A 6,409-nucleotide genomic window follows, 5' to 3' on the forward strand; every position below is an offset into this window, starting at 1 on the left:
ATATAAGAATTTAATGAGGTATGAATCCGATTGGACAACACTTCTCTCCTTAATTTCAATAAATGAAATCGAACAATTCTCCGAGAAAATATTTCTGCAGAGCTTCGCTTGAATGTGTTGAGAAGTGTTTTCTATGTTTTTAATTCCAATCTGCTGCTTTCTTTGATTTTATAGATTGATAGGCTGGAGAGAGAAGATGTACACGTGGCAGCACTAAGACCAAGTAATTAAATTGCACAACTTGCATTTCCAAGTTACTTGCGACCTTGCGACTACAGGAGTGGTCCAAGAAGTTGCCTTGGATTTTTTCCTTCAACTTTTACTTATTACTCCTAGTAGGCCTTGTACAACACTCAGTTTCTATTTGTACAAAACAATACATGCGACCCATGTGTGCATATGGGAGGAGTTTAGTTGTGACTGTTGTAGTAGTGGTACAAAGCTTGCAATTTTTTCCAAGTCATCAATTTTACTTGCGACCCATAACATAGTAATTTCCTTAGAGTCTTACAGTTAGTTGTGACCTATGTGTCCTTGTACAAGTATAGGAATGATTCTGTTTATTTTAATTTTGAGTGAACCAAGCACTGCTGAGTTGCATGACTTCATTTATACATTTGCATTTATTTTCTGAACTGGTTGTGGGTCCGCGAGCTTGCATGTGAACAACAGACTTGACATGGTTTCTTTCATTTGAATACACAATTTTTCATTTCTTTTTCAACACAAAACAAAGCTTTGTGCTTTATTTTCTTCATTGCATAATTGCACGTGGGCCCCTCATGCCATTGTACTTCATTTCTTTTGAGTAACAATCCATACGCATGCATGCATAATATGGTTGGCTGGATTAACTAATAAATGGTTTATTTGATATTAAAAATAAATAAATAAATGAATTATTATATTTCATTTATTTATTTAAATTAACAATCAAAAGTTAATTTATTTATTTAAAGTTAACACCGGTCCTTTGTTAGTTGTAATAATTAGATCAGAAAATTCTTGTATTCTCTCAAGGAAGAAGCTAAGTTCTTTATCAACAAAGAGCCTAGAAATTTTGTAGCAAAACATTCTTAATTTTAATATAAAATTAAGTGAGTTTTGAAAGATCCGTGTTATTCATTGTTGCATGTTTAATTTCTAGGTTAACATATCTTACTACAAGATTTAATTTACTTTGTTCACAATCATAAAAGATTCAAGAAAAGCATAAAAGCATAAAAACACAAAAACACATTCACCCCCCCCCCCCTCTGTGTGTGATTCATTACCTAACAAGTGGTATCAGAGAAAAATCTGAAAGTAAACAGATTCAAGATTTTGGAAGAATGAATACACGGAATATCAGTGTTGAGTGGCATTTATGACACTTTATTATGCTCTAATAAGCTTTGAATTGGTGCATTTGTACTCAAGTTGTTAAGTGTTTTAACGTGTTTTTTAGTGTTTTTGCATTTCAGGCGTTAATCTGTGAACCAGGTAAATTAGCATTATTTTGGTGCTAATATGGTGTCTAGGTGGTGTTGGAATAAAAGCTCGTTGAAGCCGGCTCGAAGCTGCAAGATAAAGCAAAAGAAAAGAAGTTATTTCTGGCAGAAGCCCAGCGCGCCCGCGCTGAACTAGCGCGCGGCCGCGCCGAACTAGCGTGCGGTCGCGCCGAAGTACAGAAAGCAGTGCGCCCGCGCTGATGAAGCGCGCGCCCGCACCGTGTTGGGATAATAAAATCCTGATTCTATTACAATTCTATTTTTTGGACTTCTGGGTTGATTGGGCTGCTATATATTGATAAATAAATATCATTTTTTGAAGGAGAGACTTACCAGAGCACGAGGAGAAGACGACAAGAGACCTAAAGCACAATTCAACAAAGGCGAAGACTATATAGTTTATTCTTGTAAATCTTTGTTTTGAGTTATAATCTTGGATGCTCGTTTCTTGTTTTGTTGAACCTATACTCTTGTTTGTACTTGGTTTTAACTATTCGTTGTAAAGATTACGTTTGTTATATCATGTTTTCATCGGAACCCACGTTAATGATGAGTTCGATTATGGGCTAATCATTATCGTGGGGTTCTAGCGGATTTATTTATGGATTTCTTTAGTTAAATTGTTTGATACCTTAGTATGTGGTGATTGTATGATATCCTAGTATTGGTTGTGCGTATTCGTCTTATGAGCGTCGCGAACTTATAAGATAGTGTGTTAATTCTTAATAAAGCAAAAGTGAATTTAAGGATTTAGAACTTGCCATGCTAGCATAGGTTCATGTATTGTATGCATGATTCGTAGGTAATTTTAACCATCTTACTTTCCCTGTGTAATCGAGATAGATAACTTGTTCTTAAACCGTTATGTTGTCAAATTCTATAGACATATAGGGTCTCAATATAATTGGTGTCTATTCAGCTTCTATCTCTTTTGTGGATGTCTAGTAGTATGGTACTCGTGCAACGAAAGTTGGCGTTTATCAGTTTCATGTTATCTGATTAGTGTCACCATCATTGCATGCTAAGGTTAAAATCAATAAGGCTATTGAATGAAGTACTTAATGAAGTTAGAATCCCATGTTTGTCATATTTATTAATTCAATCAATCTTAATTCTCGTAGTTATAATTAGTACTTTAATTCTTAGTTAATAACAACCTCAATTAGTTATCATCTTATCATTGAATAATAACCATACATTGTTGCTTAAGTGCATGAATTAATTAGTTAACCAATACAGTCTTTGTGGAAACGGACTAGAAAAGATTCTATACTACTTGCGAACTCATATACTTGCATGTATTATTAGCGCGTGTTTAGCGACTAACAAGTTTTTGGCGCCGTTGTCGGGGACTGCAGTGTTAATTGATAGTTTATGTGCTTTCCATTAGTGGTTGTTAAAGTTCATTGACTCGGACATTGTTACTTATCTACTTCCTTGTCTTATTTCAGGCCTTTAGCGAGGGTGTATGCATACGCGTTCGCGTACTCGTAAGAGAACACTGGATAAAGCCGAGGAAGAACTTGTTGTAGTTCGTAAGGAAGTTTTTGAGGGAGAACAGAAGGTAGAAGAAGAAGAAGAGAAAGTCGAAGAACCAGTTGTAGTAGCGATGGGAGATCTAACACTTTTGAGATCAAGGCAAGCACGATTCAGATGATACAGAACTCAGTTCAGTTTGGGGGTTCTCCTACTGAAGACCCCAACATGCACATCAGGGATTTCATCGAAATCCGCGACACCTTCAAGTTTAATGATGTGACTGAAGATGCTATCAAGTTGCGACTCTTCCCATTCTCTCTAAGGGACAAGGCTAAGAGATGGTTACATTCTCTACCACCAGGGTCTATCACTAAATAGGAAGATCTGGCTCAAAAGTTTCTCACTAAATTCTTCCCTATGGCGAAGACTGCTGCAATCAGGAATGCCCTTACTCAGTTTGCTCAGCAAACTGGAGAATCTCTGTGTGAGGCTTGAGATCGATATAAGGAGATGCTAAGGAAGTGCCCGCACCATGGCATGCCTGATTGGATGATTATTAATTACTTCTACAATGGATCGGGTGCTACTTCTAGACCCATGCTTGATGCAGCATCAGGAGGAGCCTTGTGGGCTAAGAGCTACGATGAAGCTTATGAACTTTTTGAACTGATGGCTGCTAATGAGTACTAGAATCCTTCCCAGAGGTTGACTCATGGAAAAGTTGCAGGAATTCTGAAGTTGTCACTGCTATCGCTGCCCAACTTAAGGCTTTGACGATGAAGTTGGACTCTTTGGCTAATTATGGAGTTAATCAAATCACTAGTGTCTGTGAACTTTGTGCTGGTGCCCATGAGACTGATCAGTGTGCAATTTCTAGTGAATCAGCTCAGTTTGTGAGCAACTTCCAGCGATCGCAGCAACCAGTGCCAGCCACCTATCATCCCAACAACCGCAATCATCCTAATTTCAGCTGGAGCAATGCTCAGAATGCGGTTCAACAGTCTTATCAGCAGTACCCAGCTAAACAGTACAACCCCCTAGTTTTCAGGAACCACAGTATGCATTTAGACAGCAACTCCAGCTGCAACAAGCCAACGAAAAATCTAAACTAGAGGAGTTGAAGATTATGTGCAAAAGTCAAGTTGTTTCCATCAAGACCTTGGAAAATCAAATTGGGCAAATTGCCAATGCCTTGCTAAATCGTCAGCCTGGTACATTACCTAGTAACACTGAAGTGCCAGAAAAGAGGGAAGCTAAGGAGCAGGTAAAGGCAATTACTTTAAGGTATGGAAAGGTTGCGAATCCCGAAAAAACTCAAGAGTTGACTGAAGAAGCTGAGGCTGAGAAAGAAGTAGTGCAGCAGGATAAAGAAGTGGAACCAAGGAAGACTACTGTTGAGCACACTCCACCTGAGGGTAATACAAGGGAGAAACAGATCTATCCTCTACCGTATTTTCCCGAGCGGCTGTAGAAGAAAAAGCTGGACAAGCAATTTGAGAAGTTTCTGGAGGTGTTCAAGAAACTTCATATCAAAATACCTTTTACCGAGGCTCTCGAGCAGATGCCTAGTTATGCAAAGTTTATGAAAGGTATTCTCTCACGGAAGGTGAAGCTAGATGATTTGTAGAAAGTCGCTCTCACGGAGGAATGCAGTGTTGTGCTGCAACAGAAGTTGCCTCCGAAGCTTAAAGATCCAGGAAGCTTCACTATTTTATGTACTATTAGAAAAGTGTCTTTTGATAGATGCTTATGCGACTTGGGAGCTAGCATCAATCTGATGCCCTTGTCAATCTTCAAGTAGTTGGACTTACCTGATCCTAAACCGACTTATATGACCTTGCAGTTGGTCGACCGTTCTATTACATATCCGTGAGGTATTGTGGAGGATGTCTTGGTCAAGGTGGATAAACTCATCTTTCCTGCTGATTTCGTCATTCTTGATTTCGAGGAGGATAAGAAGATTCCCATAATCTTGGGAAGACCTTTCTTGGCAACTGGCCGTACCTTGATAAATGTGCAGAAGGCTGATCTCACAATGCAAGTTCTGGATCAGGATGTTACTTTTAATATGTTCAATGCTATAAAATTTCCTACTGATAATGAGGAGTGCTTAAAAGTGGAGTTGGTCAATTTGGTGGTAACATCGGAACATGATCAATTGCTAAGGTCTGATGCCTTAGAAAAAGCCTTGTTGGGGAATTCAGATAGTGAAGATGACGAAGGTGAAGAACAATTGCAGTATTTGAATGCTTCTCCATGGAAAAGGAAGATTGGCATGCCTTTTAAATCTCTTGGAATGAAGGAATTGAGCAAGGCTCCTAAACGCCTCAAGCCATCGATTGAGAAAGCTCCCACTCTTAAGCTTAAGCCTTTACCTGAGCATTTGAAGTATGCATTTTTAGGTTATGCCTCTACTCTGCCTGTTATTATTGCATCTAACCTTTCAGGTAGTGATGAGGAAAAGCTTTTGAGGATTCTAAGAGAGTTCAAGTCAGCAATTGGATGGACTATAGCAGATATCAAGGGAATCGGCCCTTCTTATTGTATGCATAAAATTCTGCTAGAGGAAGGTAGCAAGCCTACGGTCGAGCAGCAAAGAAGACTTAATCCTATCATGAAGGAAGTAGTGAAGAAAGAAATTCTTAAGTGACTAGATGCAGGGATCATCTACCCTATTTCTGACAGTTCATGAATAAGCCCGGTTCATTGTGTGTCGAAGAAAGGTGGAATTACTGTGGTAGCAAATGAGAAGAACGAGCTTATTCCTACTAGAACAGTCTCGGGGTGGAGAGTTTGCATGGACTACAGGAAGCTAAACAAAGCTACTAGGAAGGATCACTTCCCCTTGCCCTTTATTGATCAAATGTTCATCTGGTTGGCTGGTCATGAGTATTATTGTCTTCTGGATGGTTATTCAGGTTATAATCAAATTTGTATCACTCTAAAAGATCAGGAGAAAACTACCTTCACTTGTCCATTTGGCACTTTCACCTTCAGACGAGTTTCTTTTGGTCTATGTGGTGCACCAGCCACATTTCAGAGATGTATGATGGCCATCTTTTCTGATATGATTGGCTAGAATGTGGAGGCATTCATGGATGACTTCTCAATCTTTGCCGATTCTTTTGATGAATGCTTGCAAAATCTTGGACAAGTTCTTAAGAGGTGCGTTGAGACCAATCTGGTTCTCAATTGGGAGAAATGTCACTTTATGGTGCGTCAGGGCATCATTCTCCGGCACAAAGTTTCTAGTAAGGGTTTTGAGGTGGATAAGGCCAAGGTGGGGGTCATTGAGAATCTTCCTCCACCTATTTCTGTTAAGGGAATTCACAATTTTCTTGGTCATGCGGGTTTCTACAGGCATTTCATCAAAGACTTCTCAAAAATTTCAAAACCTTTGTGCAGTCTGTTAGAGAAAGATGTTCCTTTCAAGTTTGATG

The 6,409-nt window shown here is 39.0% G+C and overlaps 1 non-coding gene across 1 annotated transcript; it reads right to left on the reverse strand.

Moving 5' to 3' along the window:
* Positions 1 to 3,401: 3,401 nt before the first annotated feature.
* Positions 3,402 to 3,508, reverse strand: LOC141694627 (small nucleolar RNA R71). The gene has a single exon (XR_012563915.1). It is a non-coding gene; the product is annotated as a small nucleolar RNA R71 (small nucleolar RNA).
* Positions 3,509 to 6,409: the final 2,901 nt, after the last annotated feature.

The sequence above is a fragment of the Apium graveolens genome, chromosome 10 (assembly GCF_009905375.1).
Source record: "Apium graveolens cultivar Ventura chromosome 10, ASM990537v1, whole genome shotgun sequence".
Classification (NCBI taxonomy): domain Eukaryota; kingdom Viridiplantae; phylum Streptophyta; class Magnoliopsida; order Apiales; family Apiaceae; genus Apium; species Apium graveolens.